Raw genomic sequence first — 25,083 nt, forward strand, 5'->3', positions numbered from 1 at the left:
GGATAATTTAAACTTTTTCAACAAATAAACTGAAAAGTGGGGCGTGCAATATTATTCGGCCCCCTTGCGTTAATACTTTGTAGCGCCACCTTTTGCTCCAATTACAGCTGCAAGTCGCTTGGGGTATGTTTCTATCAGTTTTGCACATCGAGAGACTGACATTCTTGCCCATTCTTCCTTGCAAAACAGCTCGAGCTCAGTGAGGTTGGATGGAGAGTGTTTGTGAACAGCAGTCTTCAGCTCTTTCCACAGATTCTCGATTGGATTCAGGTCTGGACTGTGACTTGGCCATTCTAACACCTGGATACGTTTATTTTTGAACCATTCCATTGTAGATTTGGCTTTATGTTTTGGATCATTGTCCTGTTGGAAGATAAAGCTCCGTCCCAGTCTCAGGTCTTGCGCAGATACCAACAGGTTTTCTTCCAGAATGTTCCTGTATTTGGCTGCATCCATCTTCCCGTCAATTTTAACCATCTTCCCTGTCCCTGCTGAAGAAAAGCAGGCCCAAACCATGATGCTGCCACCACCATGTTTGACAGTGGGGATGGTGTGTTCAGGGTGATGAGCTGTGTTGCTTTTACGCCAAACATATCGTTTTGCATTGTGGCCAAAAAGTTCAGTTTTAGTTTCATCTGACCAGAGCACCTTCTTCCACATGTTTGGTGTGTCTCCCAGGTGGCTTGTGGCAAACTTTAAACGAGACTTTTTATGGATATCTTTGAGAAATGGCTTTCTTCTTGCCACTCTTCCATAAAGGCCAGATTTGTGCAGTGTACGACTGATTGTTGTCCTATGGACAGACTCTCCCACCTCAGCTGTAGATCTCTGCAGTTCATCCAGAGTGATCATGGGCCTCTTGGCTGCATCTCTGATCAGTTTTCTCCTTGTTTGAGAAGAAAGTTTGGAAGGACGGCCGGGTCTTGGTAGATTTGCAGTGGTCTGATGCTCCTTCCATTTCAATATGATGGCTTGCACAGTGCTCCTTGAGATGTTTAAAGCTTGGGAAATCTTTTTGTATCCAAATCCGGCTTTAAACTTCTCCACAACAGTATCTCGGACCTGCCTGGTGTGTTCCTTGGTTTTCATAATGCTCTCTGCACTTTAAACAGAACCCTGAGACTATCACAGAGCAGGTGCATTTATACGGAGACTTGATTACACACAGGTGGATTCTATTTATCATCATCGGTCATTTAGGACGGCATTGGATCATTCAGAGATCCTCACTGAACTTCTGGAGTGAGTTTGCTGCACTGAAAGTAAAGGGGCCGAATAATATTGCACCCCCCACTTTTCAGTTTTTTATTTGTTAAAAAAGTTTAAATTATCCAATAAATGTTGTTCCACTTCACGATTGTGTCCCACTTGTTGTTGATTCTTGACAAAAAAATTAAATTTCATATCTTTATGTTTGAAGCCTGAAATGTGGCGAAAGGTTGCAAGATTCAAGGGGGCCGAATACTTTTGCAAGGCACTGTATCATAATTGTTGCATAATTTTTCACCTGCGTATTGATATCGTGATAAAAATGGCACTTACTGTGATAAATTTTTTAGGTATTCTATCTTGAATGAGTTAAGCTAATGATAACTTTAGAATAGACTGTCGATAGATTTCATACATATTGGAAATCCATCGGCGTCAATGGTCGGTAACGAGTTCATTAAGGAATCGTGGTTTCAGTGGCAGTTCCGATGATAAATACATTTTCGGGATAAAACCTCTGTCATGTTTTTGATGAACACTTACTGTAGGCCACTTTTTCTAGGTAAGCGCTGATCTATCGGGTTCATCTGGGCCACAGAGAGAAGCTCGGTAAATTTGGGGGTGTCAGAAGCTACCTCGGCATCATAAATCCAGCCCGACGTGCGACGTGGGTGGCGTGCGGGTAATTTGCGGCGGAAAAAATGGGCCCCTATTTTTTTCCCCGGCCGCTCGTAAAATAAGACGCCCATTCTCCCGCGCTAATCCGCCGAGCGGCAAACTCTCTCTTCTCGCCCCGGTGCCGCTCGCCCGCTTGACATCGCCTTCCATCACTCGCGTTGTATCGCCAAGGGTCGGTTCATCATTTATTTCCAGTGAACCCTCCGGGAGAGTGTGATCACTTGGAATATTAGAACCTCCTTTGTCGTCCTTTTGGAGGCGGGACCAACTTTTATCGAAATCGGTAATACAAATTGCGCACAAGCTAGCATGTATTCAGTCCTTTGGTCAGTGTTATTCTCATCCAACAGCTGTGTGACTTGAGATTTATAGTCATGTGCAGCCCCCGTCCTCTTCACGGATCAATACGCGAGCTCCCGCTGCTTTGAATACCCAACAAGGCTCGGGCGCCGTCGCGAACACCGCGGGCCTTTTTCTCCACGACACGCATGAACGCAACGGAGAGAGTGCGGTTTTTAAATCCCCCCCGACCCGACACCCCAAGACGAGGCTCAGCGTCGTGACTGCGAAGGGGGAGAGGAGATTAAAGCCTCCCCGCCTAGAACGCATCTATTACTCTGCCGAGCGTGGTCTCGGAATAAATTAGTCGTATCTCAAGGCGCTGCTATGATTTGTTAAACCGGACATGTTAGTCGTGCTTGTTCGTCTTGTTGGCGTTAGAGTCAAACGTCGTGCGTCCATGTTTTTGTAATCATTATCTCTTTTTGAAGGTTTGGGAGGCAGGGAGGAAAATCGGAGGGGGTGTCGCCAGTCTTGGGGGCAAAAACGTTCGAGAAAAATATTGTCGGGGCGACGCTAATTATTTTGTGTCGGCGTCAGCCTCGCGTGGGCTGACTTGGCGTATGACACCAGCTTGGAATTATCTGTCCATCCGTCTTTCCTGCCATAGACTTCATAATATATTAACATGACACGGGGCGCAGGGCCGATCCGTAGGGGGCCTATTTTCAACAAACTTCAAGTTCAAATACTCAAAACCAAAGCTGCTACCGACCTAAAACCAAAACAGGCACTAGCCATTTATGAGTCTCCATGAGCAGCGGCATCAAACAAATTCAAAGTCGTTCCCTTATAAAAATCCCGATTATTTTTATATAGGTATAACAAAATTTAAAATGGCTATAAAATTCTAAGATTTTACACTAGATACACAAAAATCTCCAAATGCAGATATAATCACCTATATTTTCAGGATCAATAGCAATATTTAACATATCATTTAAGTTTTTGTCCAAAATGGCAAATTAATTTTTTTTCAACAGCTAATAAATCACTCAATTTTCACATCAGAAACTTAATACTTGAGGAAAACATGCCGAATAAATTCTAAATCATTTATAAATAGATTATTAATAAATTGTATATGCAATCACGACTCATTATAGAATAGAATACCCCTTTATTGTCGATACACAGTTGCGTAGTTATTGAGTTGTAGTGAATGAGGCTAGCCGCCGCATGATGTAAACAGAGCTTTTCTGGCGAAAATTCTTGTGAATAAATTAGGGCTGTCAAAATTAACGCGTTAACGGGCGGGAATCACATTCAAATATTTAACACAACTAACGTATGCATGGTGCGACCCACGCAAGCATTGCCGCGAACAGACTACAATGGCGCCGTTTGAAGTATATTGAGAGCTAAGGGCAGAGACAAGCAAGTGGAGTGGACGTAGGTGTTACCGGCACCCGCCAAGGGGGCCGCTGTTATTTTCAATGTGACCGTCAGATTGAGCAGTGAGGAAGAAAGTGGTCGAGCGAGAGAGGGAGCGAGAGAGTAGAGAAAGTGCGCAGTTAGCGCAGGTTCAAGTGCTGCGTCCCCCACATGCTTTTGTTTTGTTAATATAAGTAACCATAAAAAGCCATCCAACGCCTCTCGGTGTTTATATGTAGGCCGCCGTCTTCCTCAGGAGGAAATCGGATGAATCGAGCCAACCGACGAAAACGAGCCAACATGAATGGCCGGTCCATAGCACCGCTGATTACCAAGAAGGGCGAATAGGTAACGCAGGCATTTATTGGAGCCGCGCTATTTAATGGAATAAGCAGTGGCATCTCTTCCACAACTGTTATAATTATTGTGGTAAGCGACATGGGGAAGAATAACTGGAGATGATCTTTTTCTTATGGTTATGGTTCTTATATAACGCTTTTACACCTATCAAGGCGCTCAAAGCGCTTTACACTATCTCGCCATTCACCTACCAGTGACGCAGCACCAGGAGCAAAGTGGGGTTCAGTATCTTGCTAAAGAATACTTAGACGAGTTCATCAGGGCGAAGAATCGAACCCACAACCTCTGGGTTAGGGGACAACACCATGTATTGTACTCAACGCAGAGAAGATATACCATTTGCAGCAACCACTGTGACTCAAGGTTGCTCAAATTCCCATCATGCATTTGGGCAGTTAAGAACATTTAAGTCGCTACAGTATCATTTAGTGAAAGCACAACAAAAATAATATTCCTATCTCTCAAAAATAATGTTCACAAAAAGAAAAGCGCTCAATGCAAAGAGATCAATCAAATTGCTATGCAAAATAATACTCTATTCAAACATTAAGTTTAGCTCAACAAATACGCTAGATGGCAATATTTAGTCACAATATACAAACTATCAAAATTACCTTAACTTGTACTCACATTATCTTTTATGAATTACAAGTAGGGTTGTTCCGATCATGTTTTTTTGCTCCCGATCCAATCGTTTTAGTTTGAGTATCTGCTGATCCCGATACTTCCCGATCCGATTGCTTCATTTTTGTGCGATCATATACATTTTGGCGATGCATTAAGAAAAAAATGAATAAAACTCGGACGAATATATACATTCAACATACAGTACGTAAGTACTGTATTTGTTTATTATGACAATAAATCCTCAAGATGGCATTTACATTATTAACATTCTTTCTGTGAGAGGGATCCACGGATAGAAAGACTTGTAATTCTTAAAGGATAAATATGATTTTGTATATTGTGACTAAATATTGCCATGTAGTGTATTTGTTGAGATTTCAGTAAATGATACTGTAGCCGTTTAACTGTTCTGCCAGAATGTATGATGGGAAGTGCAACCATGACTGTGCGTAGTGGCACCAATTGATATATATTCTCTGCGTTGGGAAATAACATAGGGTGTTAAGAAAAAGATCAATTATTACTTTCTTCTCCACATTGCTTCCCACGATATTTCTAATTGTTGAGAGAGGGATTGTAAGGCTTTAGCCAATTAAAAAAAGGCTCCAAAGACTGCCAAAATTCACTCTACTCATTTTACGCTGCCTTTTAGCTCTATATACTGGTAAAACGGCGCCTTTATAGATTGAACGCGACAATGCGTGAGTGGGTCGTGCAGCGCATGCGTTAATTGCGTTAAATATTGTAACGTGATAAATGTAAAAAATATTAATTCTCGTCGTTAACGAGATAAATTTGATAACCCTACCTTAAGCTTAAACTAAAGACTCTGGGAGAGTGTAACACATTATGTCTGTAACATTAAATACAATTAGAAAACGATTTAATTAAAAAAATATATTTAAAAAAAAGGCATGTCCGATATTTTTTTGCCGATTCCGATACTTTTAAAATGACGTGATCGGACCCCTCTAATAAATATTCCATTTAGCACAAGACTTATTTGTCATGACTTAGCAATTGAAGGAAAATACTTCGATAAAAAGAACATCCTGTAAAAATATTGAGTATAGAGACTGAACCAATGACATTTTGCGGCTCTCTTCGTCGCATTTTCCTCGTTCCTTCCTCTAAATGGGCTAAATTCTAAATCAGATGAAAACATGACCCTGCAGACGTCATCCTCCTGTTGGGGACGCTAGAGCCCTATAATGGTAGGCGTGGCTAAACGGCGGATTAAAAGACTAATTTCTCGTCATCTGCACTTTGCCAAATTGTTGTATATAGTCGAATCGTCTCAAAACATGATTCCAATTCACATCATGATGCTATTTAAGACTTTTTTTTATCCTGTTGTACGCATTTTAACTAGGGTTGGGAATCTCTGGCATGAAGACGATTCGATATGTATCTAGATACACAGGTTACGATTCGGTTAAAAAACGAAACTTTTTTAAGGCCGAGCGAGTCGATACAGTTTAAGAACGATACAGATTGAAAACGATACGATAGTAAACATTTGTTGTGTGTGTTCGTACAGTATTTTAAACATAAAAAAAGATTAAAGATTAAATTAACAAAATTTCATACCAATGTTATGTTTGATTTTTTAATGAAAAATTTACTATATTTACTATATAACCGTCATTTTGATGAATTGGATTGATAATAAAACTCCAGTGACAGACAACAATAAAGTGCAGTAATTTAATTACTGTATTTCCTGGTGTTTTGAACACAATAAGTAATTTAAGTGCAAACTTTCAACGTAAACATCTTACAAGCAAAAAATATTGATCATATGCAGCAGCTCTAGAAAAAAAAAAAATTAAACCTGCTAGTGTTATCAGAAATAAATAATAAATGATGCTTTACTGACACTATTCTTCAGTGGATCACATCCTATTTACATGATAGGGATTTTTTTGTGTCAATCGGAAACTATCAGTCAGAACGAACCAAATTCACGTGTGGAGTCCCTCAAGGGTCAATTCTTGGACCACTCCTATTTAACATCTATATGCTTCCGTTAGCTCAGATAATGGAACAGTATGACATCTCCTATCACGCCTATGCAGATGACACACAACTGTACATTTCTGTGTCCCCACATGATTATAGTCCCTTATTCTCCCTGAGTAAATGCATTCATCAAATCAATGAATGGATGTGCCAGAATTTTCTCCAGTTAAATGTGGAGAAGACAGAGGTGATCATTTTTGGGCCAAAAAAGGAAAGCTCAAAGATAAGCAGCCAACTTAGCACAATGTCACTTAAAGCTACAAATCAAGTCAGAAACCTCGGCATAATTATTGACTCAGACCTAAAATTTGATAGCCATCTAAAGTCCGTCACTGAATCCGCTTATTACCACCTAAAAATATAACCAGAATTAAGGGGCTTCTGACACAACGAGACATGGAAAAACTTATGCATGCATTCATTTTCAGCAGATTGGACTATTGCAACGGTATATTTACAGGTCTTGATAAAAAAATCAGTCAGGAAGCTGCAGCTAGTACAGAATGCTGCAGCCAGAGTCCTCACAAATACAAGGAAGCTGGACCACATTACACCGGTTTTGAAATCGCTACACTGGCTTCCAGTGAGTCAAAGGATAGACTATAAAATACTACTGCTCGTCTACAAAACACTTAATGGCCTTGGACCAAAATACATGCTTGACTTGTTAGATTCCTATGAGACATCTAGACCCCTAAGGTCGTCTGGAACCGGTCTTCTGCATGTTCCAAGAACAAGAACCAAGCAGGGTGGGGCAGCATTTAGTTACTATGCTCCTCACCTCTGGAACAAGTTACCCGAACCTCTGAAGTATGCTCAAACTTTTAGCTCTTTTAAATCAGGGCTAAAAACGCTTTTGTTTAGCACTGCATATCCATAACTGTCTATATATTTCAATCTACCTGCTTTCTATTCCTCTTGTGCTTATCTCCATTGCTGATTTCAATTATTATTAGGAGTAGTAGTTTTTGTTTTATTTTTTATTTTTGTTTTATTTGTATTTATTTATTTTTATTCTGTGATTAAGTGCGATCTTTTGTCTTGGTTTTTATGTTGTATTGATTTAAATGTGATTTTATGATCTTCATGTGATGTAAAGGACTTTGAATTGCCTCGTGTTGAATTGTGCGATATAAATAAATTTGCCTTGCCTTGCCTTGCCTTTACCACTGGTATAACTGGGGGGAAAAACATGGGATTTTAGACAGACAGATCTATAATCATTACTTTAACCTTATACACAGCAAAATCATTCACTTATGCCTGTGCGTCCACATTTTTTTTTTATTCCTCATCACTGTCTATCTTTTTTGAAGGGCAGATTTTTCTTGAGGAAGATCAACTGATCCACATGTTCATGTTTAAGTAGACTGCGTTTCGTGGAAACAATATGCCGCCCTTTACACCATTGTAGCGGGTTATTTTTCAGGGTTAAAAACTCACGATCTCGGCACCGCTTCACACTAGCGCTGTCCCATGCGAACAGATGCCTTCGTCACTTCAAAGTCAGACTTTTGTTTTCCAGGGTGCGTTGAAAATCAATCGCTGCACGTCGCTGGCGTGGTGCGCAAACTGTCCATTGTTTTAGCATGTTGCCTTGTTGCCACTACTAGTTTCGTTTTGTGCTGTGAAGAAAACACTACAGAGCGCGCGTTACAGTGGTTTTGTCAGCTCTCGCGTTGTTATGACACGCCCGTGACGATCGGGTAATGACGGCGACTACTAGCGGTTCTGCCAAAATGAATCGGTCACAATCTAAGTGCGCTGTGTGGTGAACGACACAAGCGCAGCATGTGAGGTAAAAGCTATATTATTATCATATTAAGCAATGGATTGAATTGCGATAGCCGAATTCTATCTCTACTATCGGTTCATTGAATATTTAATGGCTAATTACTGTCGAATGGTAACTTAACTATCGATACAGCTGTATCTCTCACCTGTAAAACCGGATATCGGGTCGTATCGGTTTATCGTTCTCAAGCTTAATTTTAACTCCCAGTCAAAATGGATTGGACGTCTGTCTCTGTCATTGGAAGCCAGTCAATAAACACTTCATACATTTTATACCCCTGATCATCCGTAATCCTCATTGTTCCGTTACGGCTTGAACTATTTTTTAAGATGAGATGAAACTTTAACGATCTCTGTCGGGGAAAATGGGTCATTGTGCTGACACAAAGATGAGTATTTTACAAAGAGACGAATATATATATAAAAAAAAATCCGACAAACTGAGAGCAGACTATGATCGAGGAGCGCCGCTTGCCACTTGATGCCTGTAAAAATTTCAACCATGTGCTCTGAACAAATATTTGAAACGCTTCCCAGGTGTCCTATGCCTGTCACTAATTTTCATCAAAATACAGTCAACCCCATTTTTATTTCAATTTTACACCTCCCACACATCTGAGTGTAAAATGCTTCACTACGAGTTTTTTGTTGACGATAAAGAATACCTACATAATTCAAAATACCGCTTCCGAAATCCCAATTATCGTCGAAATTACAAGCCGCGCCACGGAACGAATTAAATTTAAGGTAACATTATGCTTCAGTTCACGCGTTGCCAGGCCAAACTTCAGCATTTAACGCCTTCTGCAAACTCGCCGCTATTTAGGAGGCGTGAAGTGTCGGTTTTCTGACAAGCGAGGAGTGCTAGGTAGTTATTTCTCAGTCCGGCTACTGATATATATAATTAAGACGGAGAGGCGTGAGGTGGAACGGCGGGGGCGATGACACGCCGCTGTTAGCTGATCAACCGCCTGTCAACACGTGCAAACTTGGCAGTGACGACATTAAAAAAATGTTTTCAGAGGGTAGTTTGTTTTTCTCAGCATCGCTTGTACACTACGTTATTATTAGGGGTGTGACAATATATAGAAATGATGATATACAGTGCTGACCAAAAGTATTGGGACCCCAGCAATTCTGTCAGATATACTTAAATATCTGCAGAAATGCTAGGGGTGTTCTCACTTTTGTGATACACTGTAAACTGCTGGCATACAGTGAGGCAAATAAGTATTTAGTCAACCACCAATTGTGCAAGTTCTACTTGAAAAGATTAGAGAGGCCTGTAATTGTCAACATGGGTAAACCTCAACCATCAGAGACAGAATATGGGAAAAAAATCCAGAAAATCACATTGTTTGATTTTTAAAGAATTTAATTCCAAATTAGAGTGGAAAATAAGTATTTGGTCACCTACAAACAAGCAAGATTTCTGGCTGTCAAAGAGGTCTAACTTCTTTTAATGAGGTCTAACAAGGCTCCACTCGTTACCTGTTTTAATGGCACCAGTTTTTAACTCATTATCGGTATAAAAGACACCTGTCCACAATCTCAGTCAGTCACACTCCGAACTCCACTATGGCAAAGAGCTGTCGAAGGACACCAGAGACAAAATTGTAGACCTGCACCAGGCTGGGAAGACTGAATCTGCAATAGGTAAAACACTTGGTGTAAAGAAATAAACTGTAGGAGCAATTTATAGAAAATGCAAGACATACAAGACCACTGGTAATCTCCCTGGATCTGGGGCTCCATGCAAGATCTCACCCCGTCGCGTCAAAATGATAACAAGAACGGTGAGCAAAAATCCCAAATCCACACGGGGGACCTAGTGAATGACCTACAGAGAGCTGGGACCACAATAATAAAGGCTACTACCAGTAACACAATGCGCCACCAGGGACTCAAATCCTGCACTGCCAGACGTGTCCCCCTGCTGAAGTCAGTAGACATCCAGGCCCATCTGCGGTTCGCTAGAGAGCATTTGAATGATCCAGAAGACGAATGGGAGAATGTGTTATGGTCAGATGAAACCAAAATAGAACTTTTTGGTAGAAACACAGGTTCTCATGTTTGGAAGAGAAAGAAGACTGAATTGCATCCGAAGAACACCATACCCACTGTGAAGCATGAGGGTGGAAACATCATGCTTTGGGGCTGTTTTTCTGCAAAGGGACCAGGACGACTGATCTGTGTAAAGGAAAGAATGAATTGGGCCATGTATCGAGAGATTTTGAGTGAAAATCTCCTTCCATCAGCAAGGGCTTGAAGATGATATGTGGCTGGGTCTTTCAGCATGACAATGATCCCAAACACACAGCCGGGGCAACAAAGGAGTGACTTCGTGAGAAGCGTTTCAAGGTCCTGGAGTGGCCTCGCCAGTCTCCAGATCTCAACACCATAGAAAATCTGTGGAGTGAGTTGAAAGTCCGTGTTGCCCAATGACAGCCCCAAAACATCACTGCTCTAGAGGAGATATGCATGGAGGAATGGGCCAAAACACCAGCATCAGTGTGTGAAAAGCTTGTGTAGAGTTACAGAAAACGTTTGGCCTCCGTTATTGCCAACAAAGGGTACATAACAAAGTATTGAGATGAACTTTTGGTATTGACCAAATACTTATTTTCCACTATGATTTGCGAATAACTTCTTTAAAAATCAAACAATGTAATTTTTTTTTTTTTTTCCATATTTTGTCTCTTGGGGTTGAGGTTTACCCATTATTACAGGCCTCTCAAATATTTTCAAGTGGGAGAACTTGCACAATTAGTGGTTGACTAAATACTTATTTGCCCCACTGTACAACATGTGAACTGTCAATATTTTGTGTGACCACCACTATTATCCAGAACTGCCTTTACTCTCCTGGGCATGGAGTTGACCAGAGCTTCACTTGTTGCCACTGGAATGCTCTTCCACTCCTCCATGACGACGTTGCGGAGCTGCCGGATATTTGAGACTTTGCGCACCTCCACATTCCGCTTGAGAATCCCCCAAATATGTTCTATTGGGTTCAAGTCTGGAGACATGCTTGGTCACTCCATCACCTTTACCCTCAGCCTCTTCAGTAAAGCAGTGGTCATCTTGGAGGTGTGTTTGGGTTCATTGCCATGCTGGAACACTGCCCTGCGACCCAGTTTCTGGAGGGAGGGGATCATGCTCTGCTGCAGTATTTCACAGTACATGTTGGAGTTCATGTTTCCCTCAATGGAATGTAACTCTCCAACACCTGCAGCACTCATGCAGACCTAGACCATGACATTCCAACCACAATGCTTGACTGTGGGCATGACAAACTATCTTTGTACTCCTCACCTGGTCGCCACCACACATGCTTGAGACCATCGTCTCATCAGACCATAGGACATGGTTCTAGTAATCCATGTGCTTGGTTGACATGTCGTCAACAAACTTTGCGGGCTTTCTTGTGTACCGTCTTCAGAAGAGGCTTCCTCCTGGGGTGACAGCCATGCACACCAAGTTGATGTAGAGTGCGGCGTATGGTCTGAGCACTAATAGGCTGACCCCCCACCTCTTCAATCTCTGCAGCAATGTGGACAGCACTCCTGTGACGATCTTCCAAAGAAAGCATTTGGATGTGACGCTCAGCACATGCGCTCAGATTCTTTCTTTCAGTGACCAGTATGAGAGAGTGTGAGAGGTGCACTACAAATTTGAACACACCTGCTCCCTATGCACACCTGGACCTAGTAACACTAACGAGTCACATGACATTTTGGAGGGAAAATGACAGGCAGTACTCAATTTGGACATTTAGGGATGTAGTTTCTAAGGGGTGGACTCACTTTTGTTGCCAGGGGTTAAGATATTAATGGCTATATTTTGAGGGGAAAATAAATGAACTCTATTATACAAGCTGCACACAGACTACTTTTTAATTGTGTCAAAGTGTCATTTTGTCAGTGTTGGCCCATGAAAAGATACTTCAATGTCTGCAGAGATGGGGTGTACTCACTTTTGTAATAATAATCATATTAACGGCCAGGGCCAGCCCAGGCCATTTGGGGGCCCTAGGCAAAATAATGCAAAGGGGCCCATATTTTTGGCCCGCCATTTTGTCACAGTGTACTGTGAAACCCATACATGCAATACAACCCATATGTCCATATTTTGTATATTAATCAGATTTAGTTGAACTGCATACTTCAAACTTCTCACCCCAAATGATTGTCAGTACTTACAGTAGATAACCTAACCTTTTTTCTAATAGAGGAAAGAAAGAAGTTAAGGAAAAACTTATTCTTTAAGCTTGTAATTAAGTATCAAAACTCACTAAAGTCAAATAAAGCAAACTGTAGTAAACAAAATAGAATATAAATTAAACAATTGCCAGATTGGGGGCCCCCTAGTGGTCAGGGGCCCTAAGCAGCTGCATAGTCTGCGTATAAGCTGGGCCGGCCCTGTTAACGGCGATAGACATCCAATCCATGTCGTCAAAATGAATTGGACGTCTCTAGCCATCAATGGCAGACAGCTATGGAAACTGAATTCAAGGCTTGAAACAGAAACGATCTCTGCAGTCTTACCATTCATTCGTTGCGCTAAAGGTAAGTATTAAAGATAAGTGGCTGAGCCTGATTACTGCTTAATAACTTGTGAGGTGTCATAATTAAATTTCCATCAATCAACAGCGCCGCGCCTCCAACATTCCAGAATCATCGTATCATTATGCAAATGAAGGTGTAACGTTCTCAGAATAAATTAGGCTATTAAGCGGAACTTTTTTGTTAACGTTCGTTAAGACGCACGACGTATTTGGAGTTGAAGAATGAGTTGCCGAGCTGTCAATAAATGAATGTCAAGCAAATTCATGTAAATTCAGACATCAAGTGGACGGGAACGTTACACTGTACTTTCACTAATGAGCGATTCTATCAACTACCACTAGAGGGAGACGGTGTAACAAGTGTTCTTGTTTTTCCCTTTGCGGTGAATGACTTCTTTTGTCTACGAGGCAATTTATTTCGGCGATAAAGGATCCACGCCGCCTCCAGAGCCGTTTGTTTTGATTCGGTCTCTCTCTTTGCATGCGGCTTGTAAATTAAACTAAACTCACAGTCAGCCTGACCTCGATTAGTTCCAATCCCCGCCTGATGAAAAGTGCGCGGATGGCAAATGAGAAAAGTAGAGGTTTCTTTTTCTTTTTTTTTTTTTTTTTTTATTATATCTGCGACATCTTTGCCAGGCAACCTTTTCTGCTCCTTCACCATCATTATCTGGATTTCTTGTCAAGGGTTTTCTTAGCACTCCCTCCAGCAGGATACAAAGCGGACGTGTTCAAGAGACGCTCCGACCAGGGGGAAGGGGAAAGTGACCCTGTGGGAGCCTTTGGCCGACACTTGGGTGCTCCTTTCATTATCCGCGCCCGCCAGCGACAGCTGCCCATCTCACGCTGAGTCACAAATGTTGAAGTTTTCACATTTCAGTACATTTTTAACTCAATGACAGTGCTATAAGTCTGCTCCAATTCAACCGGGAGGGCTGACAGCAATCCTGTGATTAAGCGTTAACAATATACAGCAATCATGCGATTAACGCTAGAAAACCCCGCAGAGGCCGACTTGGCCTTTCCCAAGACAAACACTCCTAATATTCCCTAGCAATGGCCAATTTGGCCTCTCCTCCGTGACTCATGTGATAGTTTGTGTCAGTTCAAGTCAAGCTACATTTATTTAATTACATTTATTTATTAAGTTTGACACTTTTTACACATTTTTTAATTCACTTCTCCTATTCTTCACACATAACGACAGAAAGAATGGCCGAAATGTGTTTTGAAGAAGACAAAAAGCGTTTTAGAACTGCAATTTGAGTGTAAAGCAGGAATCGTGTCTATAGTTTAGAAGGACTGAATCAGGGGCATGGAGTATGGATTATGGTCATTGTGTCTGAAGTTAATGTATGTCTAGTGGTTGCATTTCCATATGAACGGCTGTTGTCTGTCCGATAACGACTTGCCAATTGAAAAGCACTTGGGTCATTTTTGCCACTTCTGGTTTTTCCAGGGGAGAGGCCATATCGGCCATTGTTTGGGATTCGTAGGAGTACCAGAATTCTCTGGGACTTCTAGTGTTAAGCGTTAATAATAGAGATGCATCCCGATTGATCGGGTCTGATCACGTCATTTTCAAAGTATCGGAATCGGCAAAAAAATATCGGCCATGCCTTTTTATATATATATATATATATATTTTTTGTTTTTTGTTTTGTTTTTAAATTAAATCGTTTTCTAAGTGTTTTTAACGTTACAGACATAATATGTTACACTCATTCAGAATCTTTAGTTTAGGCTTAAGGTAGGGTTATCAAATTTATCCCGATAATGGTGGTAATTATTTTTTAAAAATGTATCACGTTAAAATATTTAATGCAATCAATGCATGCGTTGCACGACCCACTCACGCATTGTCGCGCTCAATCTGTAATGGCGACGTTTTACCTATATAGAGAGATAAAAGGCAGCGTAAAATGACTAGAGTGAATTTTGGCAGCCTTTGGAGCCTTTTTTTAATTGGCTAAAGCCTTACAATCTCTCTCCCTACGATTACAAATATCATGGGAAGCAATGTGGGGAAGCAAGGTAGCAATTGATCTTGTTCTTAAAACCTTATGTCATTTCCCAACGCAGAGAAGATATATCAATTGGTAGCACTACGCACAATCATGGTTCCACTTGCCATCATTATTTAGGAATGGCTACAGTATCATTTACTGAAAGCTCAACAAATACACTAGATGGCAATATTTAGTCACAATATACAAAGTCACAAGTCTTTCTATCCGTGGATCCCTCTCACAGAAAGAATGTTAATAATGTAAATGCCATCTTGAGGATTTATTGTCATGATAAACAAATACAGTACTTAAGTACTGTATGTTGAATGTATATATTCGTCCGAGTTTTATTCATTTTTTTTAATGCATTGCCAAAATGTATATGATCGGGAAAAATGATCGGTATTGATTGGAAATGAATCAGGAGCAAAAAAAAGCAATCGGATCGGGAAATATCGAGATCGGCAGATACTCAAACTAAAATGATCGGGATCGGATCGGGAGCAAAAAAACATGATCGGAACAACCGTAGTAATATGTGTAGTATTTCATTCAATTCTTCAATCCCAGTAAGATCCATTTAAAATTATGATGGTCTTATGACAGTCATATGGCGCCACTGTCAAATAAAGTGTTACGAAATACCATAACTAGCAATTAATGAAACAACTAGAACAGTAACTGAAGAAATAATTAGCACAGAACATGAATTTTGATTGTTATTTACATCTGTAGCACTACAATGCATGCTAGGAGGCATGTTGGACGACAACAGTGTTGACAACAGGTGGCAGCAGAGGTTGACTGTCTCCCTCAAGGGAGCAGTGATGGCCAAATGAAGTTTCGGGAAGCAATGGAGCTTTGCAGCCAATTGGTTCAAAGCTTCATGGTGGTTCATTTGGTCTCATGACAGTCTGCCACTGTCAAATATAGTGTTACCGGTTAATATCTTTTGGTGTAAATATTCCATAATACAGTGAGGACGGCTGTGGTTTATCTCTGAAGAAATACTGTTTTGGTGTCAAATTTGGTGGGTGGTGGTTTATAGTCAAGTACGCCTTATAGTCCGGAAATTACTGTAATCAAAAGATTCAACAATTACAAAATCATTAATTAATAATAAAAAACAAAATCGACTCCAAATATGGTGTTTGTCGTGATAGTTAGCAGAAGTGGATGTTTTGGATACACGAACTTTAGGAGTACCACTAGAGGGAGCCGGCGCATCATCGAGTATGTTGTTTTTCAAAGCGAGAGAATAACAGCTTTTACATGAAAGAGAAAACTTTTGCACCTTCCACCTGCTCACTATCCCTCCCGATCGCTCCCGTTGCCATCTGCGAGACGAATTGATCAAAAGGCAACGGAATGCGCGGCGGCAGCGGCGCGATTGAAACTGGGGAACGGGCGTCGTCGTCAGATTTTTGTCACCCCTCGGCTTCACCGGCACGCGTCTGTCGCCTTTGAATCCGTCTCAACGCCTACGCGGAAAGTATCGCACGCTGGCAAAATACATTTATCCATCCAATCAGCCGTTTAGAGAAAATCTGTGGCAAAAGTTCAGCATGTTAAATTTTTCTCAATATTGGCTACTTGTCCTTGACTCGCAGAGTCAAGGCGTATTAAGGAAAGTTTCTGTCAATATTGACTTGGGTGGATTCTCCCTTTGTTCGCCAAAATGTTAACAAAACACATCAAATCTTGGACCCTGGCTTACGTCAACATCAAATTGATCATTTTCTGTAAATTTATAGTTGAATATCATGAAAAGGCATATTAAGGAAAGTTTCTATAAGTCTTGGCGTCGATGGCATGGGATGTTGACGTAAATGTCAACATAAATGGACGCAGTCAACTCAGTGAACTAGTATATTATTTTCATGATATTTTCAGGGTTATTCACATGAAGGCATATAAAGGAAAGCGCCAAAAGATCGTATCACGAGAGATACCTAGTTTTCAAAGTAGAGGTCTTCTCTATGCCACTGTGGTAAATACATGTACATTACCAATCTTCCTAATAATAGAATAAATGTTAAAGGCATATTAAGGAACGTTTCTGTCAGTATTGACTTGGGTGGGTTCTCCCTTTGTTCGCTAAAATGTCAACAAAAGGCATCAAATCTTGGACCCTGGCTTATGTCAACATCCAATTAATCATTTTCTGTACGTTTAGTGGAATAAGATGTAAAGGCATATTAAGGAAAGTTTCTGTAAATCTAGGCGTCAGTGACTTAAAATTCAACACAAATGGACTAAAATCAAATCAGTAAACTGTATTATCATTTTCATGATATTTGCAGTGTTATTCACATTAGGCTTATTAAGGAAAGAGCCAAAAGAATGTATCGTATCACGAGAGATTCCTAGTTTTCAAAGTAGAGGTCTTCTTTATGCCACTGTGGTAAATACATGTACATTACCTATCTTCCTAATAATAGAATAAATGTTAAAGGCATATTAAGGAATGTTTCTGTCAGTATTGACTTGGGTGGGTTCTCCCTTTGTTCGCTAAAATGTCAACAAAAGGCATCAAATCTTGGACCCTGGCTTATGTCAACATCCAATTAATCATTTTCTGTACGTTTAGTGGAATAAGATGTAAAGGCATATTAAGGAAAGTTTCTGTAAATCAAGGCTTCAGTGACTTAAAAGTCAACACAAATGGACTAAAATCAAATCAGTAAACTTTATTATCATTTTCATGATATTTTCAGGGTTATTCACATTAAGGCTTATTAAGGAAAGAGCCAAAAGAATGTATCGTATCACAAGAGCTGCGTAATTTTAAGAGTATATGATTTTTTTATGTGAATATGGTAAATCCAAATATATTTCCCATCATCCTGATAAAAGAATAAATGTAAAAGGCATATTAAGGAATGTTTCTGTCAATATTGACTTGGGTGGGTTCTCCGTTTGTTCGCCAAAATGTCAACAAACGACATTCAACCTTGGACCCTGGCTTACGTAAACATCTAATGGATCATTTTCTGTAGGTTTAGTGGAATATGATGAAACGGCATATTAAGGAAAGTTTCTGTAAATCTTGGCATTGGTGACTTAAAAGTCAACACAAATGGACTTGAATCAGTGAACTGGAATACCATTTTCATCGTAGTTCACACTGAGGCATATTAAAGAAAGAACCAAAAGAATGTATTGTATCACGGGAGCTACGTAGTTTTCGAAGTAGAGGTCTATTTTATGCCACTGTGGCAAATCCATGTACCTTTCCCGTCTTCATAACAATAGAATAAATGTAAAAGACATATTAAGGAATGTTTCCGTCAATATTGACTTGGGTGGGTTCTCAGTTTGCCAAAATGCCAACAAAAGACATAAAATCTTGGACCCTGGATTACGTCAACATCAAATGGATCATTTTCTGTAGGTTTAGTGGAATAAGATGAAAAGGCATATTAAGGAAAGGTTCTGTAAATCCTGGCGTTGATGAATTAAATATCAACATAAATGGACTAAAGTCGAATCAGGGAAGTGGAATATCATTTTCGGGATATTTTCAGGGCTATTCAAAATTAAGGCTTATTAAGGTAAGAGCCAAAAGAATGTTCCCTATCAAGAGAGCTTCGTAGTTTAGCGAGTAGAGGACTTTTTTATGCCATTGTGGTAAATCCAAGTACATTTCCCATCCTCCTCATAATAGAATAAGTGTAAAAGGCATATTAAGGAATGTTTCTTTCAATATTGACTTGGGTGGGTTCTCTGTTTGCCAGAATGCCAACATAAGACATCAAATCTTGGACCCTGGCTTACGTCAACATCAAATGGATCATTTTCTGTCGGTTTAGTAGAATAAGATGAAAAGGCATATTAAAGAAAGTTTCTGTAAACCTTGGTGTCGGTGACTTAAATGTCAACACAAATCGACTAAAGTCCAATCAGTGAACTGGAATATCCTTTTCAGGATATTTTCAGGGCTATTCACATTAAGGCTTATTAAGGAAAGAGTCAAAAGAATGTATCGTATTATGAGGGCTACGTAGTTTTCATAGTAGAGGTCTTTTTTTCCCACTGTGGCAAATCCGAACACATTTCCCATCTTCCTAATACAAGAATACAGTAAATGTAAAAGGCATATTAAGGAAAGTTTCTGTCAATATTGACTTAGGCGGGTTCTCCGTTTGTTCGCCAAAATGTCAACAAAAGATATCAAATCTTGGACCCTGGCTTACGTCAACATCAAATGCCCATTTTCTGTAAGCTTAATGGAATAAGATGAAAAGACATATTAAGGAAAGTTTCTGTAAATCTTGGCGTTGATGACTTAAAGGTCAACACAAATGGACTGAAGTCGAATCAGTGAACTGATTATCATTATCATGATATTTTCAGGGTAATTCGTTTTAAGGCATATTAAGGAAAGAGCCAAAAGAATGTTTCGTATCACGAGCCCTTCGAAGTTTACAGAGTAGAGGACTTTTTTTTAATGCCACTGTGGCAAATCCAAACACATTTCCCATCTTCCTATTAAAAGAATACAGTAAATGTAAAAGTCATACTAAGGAAAGTTTCTGTCAATATTGACTTGGGTGGGTTCTCAGTTTGATCGCCAAAATGTCAACAAAAGATATCAATAGATATCATCTAATATATCATCATAATAAAAAGATATCATCCTCTTGGATCATTTTCTGTAGGTTAAGAGGAATAGGGTGAAAAGGCATATTAAGGAAAGTTTCTGTAAATCTTGGAATCAATGCCCTAAAAGTGAACACAAATGGACTTCAATCGAATCAGTGAACTGGAACATCATTTTCATGATATTTTCAGGGTTATTCACGTTAAGGCATATTAAGGAAAGAGCCAAAAGAATATTTTGTATCACGAGAGCTTTTTAGTTCACGGAGTAGAGGACTTTTTTATGCAACTGTGGTAAATCCAAGTACATTTCCCATCTTTCTAATGATATAATTAATGTAAAAGGCATATTAAGGAATGTTTCTGTCAATATTGACTTGGGTGGGTTCTCCGTTTGTTTGCATAAATGCCAACAAAAGACATAAAATCTTGGACCATGGATTAGGTCAACATCAAATGGATCATTTTCTGTAGGTTTAGTGGAATAAGATGAAAAGGCATATTAAGGAAAGTTTCTGTAAATCTTGGCGCCGATGACTTAAATGTCAACTTAAATGGACTAAAGTCAAATCAGTGAACTGGAATATCATTTAAGGATATTTTCAGCAATATTCGCATTAAGGCGTATTAAGGAAAGAGTCAGTCAAAAGAATGTATCTTATCGCGACAATTACATAGTTTTCAGAGTAGAGGACTTTTTATGCCACTGTAGTAAAACCAAGTACATTTCCCATCTTCCTAATAGTAGAATAAATGTAAAAAAGCATATTAAGGAATGTTTTTGTTAGGTAAACGCATCGTACAAACAAATCAACCTATTAGTTTTTGACATGCTATTTTCCATGCCCCTGTGGTCAATTCCAATAACACTTCCCATGTTTTGAATAAATACATTTAAAAAGGCGTATTTAGGAAAGTTTCTGTCAGGCAAATGATTAACTTTGTGGAAAACTTCCACGTGCCGTTCTGTCAAACGTCACAAGCAAATTTAGATTGCGCTTGTTGCTTCTTGTCAAGTCTTGCCAGTAAAAGTGCCATGTTTCTGTCAGAACAAAAGCCAGATACGGGGCATATCAAAGAAAGCCAAACTACATGTAGCGTCAATTTGCAGCTGACATTCAACACGCGGTCTTCAAAACTCATTTGTAGACACCAACGCGGCGGCATTTCTTTATCGAGCAGCTTTGAAGAGAAAACGTCAAGACGTACGGACTTATCTTTCCGTGCCCGCCATCAAGCTGGATTGATGACAACGCCGAGGAAAGTAGTCTGCATAAAAAAATAAAAAGGCATATTCAGGAATGGTTTTGTCTAGGAAATGCATCAAATTTAGAGAGCGCTTGAAATTATTATTAGCCATTACAACCTCCTTTTTAGTCCACTCATTATCGACTATCAAAATAGATCACGATTCATTTGCTAATCGATTTGTCAATTATGGCAGGCCTTGTTTCCCTTCATCAATTTTGAGTGGGAGGGGCGAATGGGTTCAATATTTACATGGGAAATCAAAACTACAAAGCATTGCGACCAACATATCGACGACGCCCGACCTCATCTACCGAGCCGACTCCCGCGGGCGTAAACCGAGCGCCGAGGGAGCACAAAGCGACAAAACGGACCGAAGCCCAGGTGATGAAGCGATAGCCGGGAGACCAGAAGGGGAGGAGAGAAAAAATGTAGGAGGGACATTTATCACAACAGGGGGGCTGCCAGGAAGGACAAACACGTACCGCGCTTCACGTCCATCCCTTGATGCATTGTGCTATGGCCCAATTGCAGCGCAGTGTCTTTAGGTTTGTTCAGACTGGCAGCCAAAACCTGATTTTTAGCCCATCCAGATTGAAACTGAATGGCTCTTTTGTAGTCTGAACAGTCCCAAAGCACAGAAATCGTAGTTTGGAATCGGTAGTACATAGACTTCATAATGATATTGACGGGACACGGGGCGCAGGGCCGATTAATAGGGGGCCTGCATTGTTGGCGTGGGCGTCATAGTTGACCAAGTTGAATCACAGACAAGAGGTTTTTTTCGTCGAAAATTCTTGTGAATAAATGCTTAAAACCCTGAATTCTTTATAGATATGGACGCAAAACAGTCTCGAATCTCGGTTAAAAGCATAAAAAAACGTGCAGTTAGCATTTATTTTGCGTAAATATGTCGAAGTACAATGCTAATATGTTAGTCAATGTGACGGCCGCCATATATAAACAGAGCTTTTCAGGTGAAAATTCTTGTGAATAAATGCTTAAATCCCTGAATTCTTTATAGATATCGACAAAAAACAGTCTCGATTCTTGGTTAAAGGCATAAAAAAACGTGCAGTTAGCAATTATTTTGAGTAAAAATGTCGGAGTACGATGCTAGTATGTTAGTCAATGTGGCGGCCGCCATATGTAAACAGAGCTTTTCCGGTGAAAATTCTTGTGAATAAATGCTTAAATCCCCAAATTCTTTATAGATATGGATGCAAAACAGTCTCAATTCTAGCTTAGAAGCATAAAAAAACGTGCAGTTAGCATTTATTTTACGTAAATATGTCGAAGTACGATACTCGTCTGTTAGTCAATGTGGCGGCCGCCATTTGTAAACAGAGCTTTTCCACTTGAAAATTCTTGTGAATAAATGCCTAAATCCCTGAATTCTTTATAGATATGGATGCAGAACAGTCTCGATTCTAGCTTAGAAGCATAAAAAAACGTGCAGTTAGCATTTATTTTACGTAAATATGTTGAAGTACGATGCTAGTCTGTTAGTCAATGTGGCGGCCGCCATATCTAAACAGAGCTTTTCCGGTTGAAAATTCCTGTGAATAAATGCTGAAATCCCTGAATTCTTTATAAATATCGACGTACAACAGTCACGATTCTTGATTAAAAGCATAAAAAAAACAAAAAAAACGTGCAGTTAGCATTTATTTTACGTTAATATTGCAAACTATGATGCTAGACAGTAAGCAAATGTAGCGGCGGCCCTATGGAACAACCTATGGAAAAACAGAACTTTTTCCGTCGAAAATTCTTGTAAAATAAATGCTTAAATCCCTGAATTCTTTATAGATATGGATGTAAAACTCTCGATTCTTGGTTAAAAGTTTGAAAACCGTGCAGTTAGCATTTATTTTACATAAATATGTCAAAGTACGATGCTAGTCTGTTAGTCAATGTGGTGGCCGCCATATGTAAACAGAGCTTTTCCGGTGAAAATTCTTGTGAATAAATGCTTAAATCCATGAATTCTTTATACGTAGATATGGACGCAAAACAGTCTAAATTTTTGGTTAAAAGCATAAAAAACGTGCAGTTAGCATTTATTCTCCGTAAATATGTCGAAGTACGATGCTAGTCTGTTAGTCAATGTGGCGGCCGCCATATGTAAACAGCTTTTCCGGTGAAAATTCTTGTGAATAAATAAGTAAATCCCTGAATTCTTGATAGATTTGAACGTAAAACAGTCTCGATTCTTTGTTAAAAGAGCAGAAAATCGGGCAGTAAGCCTTTATTTTACGTAAATATATCAAAGTACGATGCTAGTCTGTTAGTCAATGTGGCGGCCGCCATATGTAAACAGCTTTTCCGGTGAAAATTCTTGTGAATAAATAAGTAAATCCCCGAATTCTTTATGGATATGAACGTAAAACAGTCGTAATTCTTTGTTAAAAGGGCAAAAAAACTGGCAGTTACCATTTATTTGTTAGTTAGCATATATTTCATAATGATGCTAGTCCGTAGCGGTTAATTTCTCCCATTGATTTTTTACATGTTTCAAAATGAATGCATGGTACAAAAAATATAAAAATTACCTTGAATCCTCGAACAAATCACCCCTGAGACAATCCTTCCTGTTTGTATGCGGTAGAGCTTTCGTGCTTTTTCAACCTAAATCTGGTGTTGGCTCGCTGAATCTGTTGAATAACTGCACTAAATCTCAAAATAACTACCGCAGAGGTGCGACTTATACATGAACTTATTAAAACCTTATATCATTTTACATGTCATTTTCACAATAAACAAGAGGGCGCTCAAGGCCTGCGTATCAACATTGGCGGTAACTTATAAAAACAAATTAAAAACAACTGAGAAGGGCTAGAAAAATGGGCCTGAAAAGAACATCACATTCTGCCGATTACAAGCCGCAAGTACTTAGTTCATGTAACGTTAGCTAACTGTACACTTCAGGGCTGTCAACAGACTTGCAGGGGCCCGGGGACAAGAGACCATTATAGGGCCCGCCCACCCCTACCCCTGCCACCGGCTTGTCACGACAACATACGCAGTACTTTTAACGCTTTGCAAGCAATGACAGTTTAAATTTTCAAATTATTTGAGATGGACAGTTAAACTTAACAGACCGTAATGTGATGTGACACAATATAAACAATTTCCATCTATTATCCCATGTAGGCTGCAATACAATACAACTGAGAGTGCTATGCCTGCCTACTAAGCAACAAAACAGTATAACTAAACATCCTGTGCTTGCCCCCTCTACATCCCTGGAGTTATCAAGCCCTCAAACTATGATGCACCTAGATTTTTTGACAGCAAAGTCATTTATAACATCAGTGAAATCCAGTTTTTGAGCAAGCTCACACGCAACGGAGAGCATGGCTAGGTTGTTAACAGGTTCGTTTGTGCTGTTTCGGTGATGGATTCGTATTAGCGTCTATAATACACAGTGGGTTTTATATATATTTCAAATATTTAATATGTTAAAGTTTTTAAGTATATATCGAGTAAAACATAATAATTAATCAGACAATGATTTAAATAAAAAAGGAATGTGTGAATGTAATGTAAAATAAATTAAGGGTAATTCAGGGGCCCCTATGGTCCTGAGGCCCGGGACAACATACCCGGTTTGCCAACCCCCGTCGACGGGCTTGTGTACTTATTCAGCCTGTACATGTCTATTCTATTTTTGATGTCTGTTTTGTGTGTATGATTTTATCGAGTAAAAATTTCCCCCCAATATGCGACTTGCACTCCGAAAATCCAATATCATTCAAAATAACTATCCAAAAACATGTATTATACGTCATTGTAGTGTCCTTGAAGTCCTAGCTAGACAGCTAGCTAAACTCCGAAATGACCAACACGAGGACCCTAGCAGCCTTTGAAAAGAACATATAAGGAGCTTGATCTAAGTCGCTATCGAGACTGACCTCCAGCATGGAAAAAAACAACTGCACGAAGGTCAAATTAGCGCGTTCTGCCAGACACACAGACACCACATAATGTTCCCATAACAAAAAGAGGAGGAACTTCAGAGACTATAGATAAGGGAGTCATAACATGCCTTAAAAATCAGCTCTGTCGCAAAGACAGAACATTATTCCATCTGCTGACATACGCGAATGCTGTTGAGTTTTGATTAAATCTGTAACCATTTTTGTGTCAATGAACTGCTTAACTAGTCACTAAGTACTTTGGACGCGATTTTCTCAACAATGCGACCTGAAATCGAGCCAACTCCCTTGTCCGGCCAACACTTTCACGTCT

General features: G+C 39.7%; 1 protein-coding gene across 3 annotated transcripts in view; it reads right to left on the reverse strand.

The window, feature by feature from the left end:
- LOC130928518 (uncharacterized) overlaps positions 1–25,083 on the reverse strand; it is a 407,312-nt gene that overhangs the window by 138,581 nt on the left and 243,648 nt on the right. The window lies entirely within an intron of this gene.

The sequence above is a fragment of the Corythoichthys intestinalis genome, chromosome 13, assembly GCF_030265065.1.
Source record: "Corythoichthys intestinalis isolate RoL2023-P3 chromosome 13, ASM3026506v1, whole genome shotgun sequence".
NCBI classification, from domain to species: domain Eukaryota; kingdom Metazoa; phylum Chordata; class Actinopteri; order Syngnathiformes; family Syngnathidae; genus Corythoichthys; species Corythoichthys intestinalis.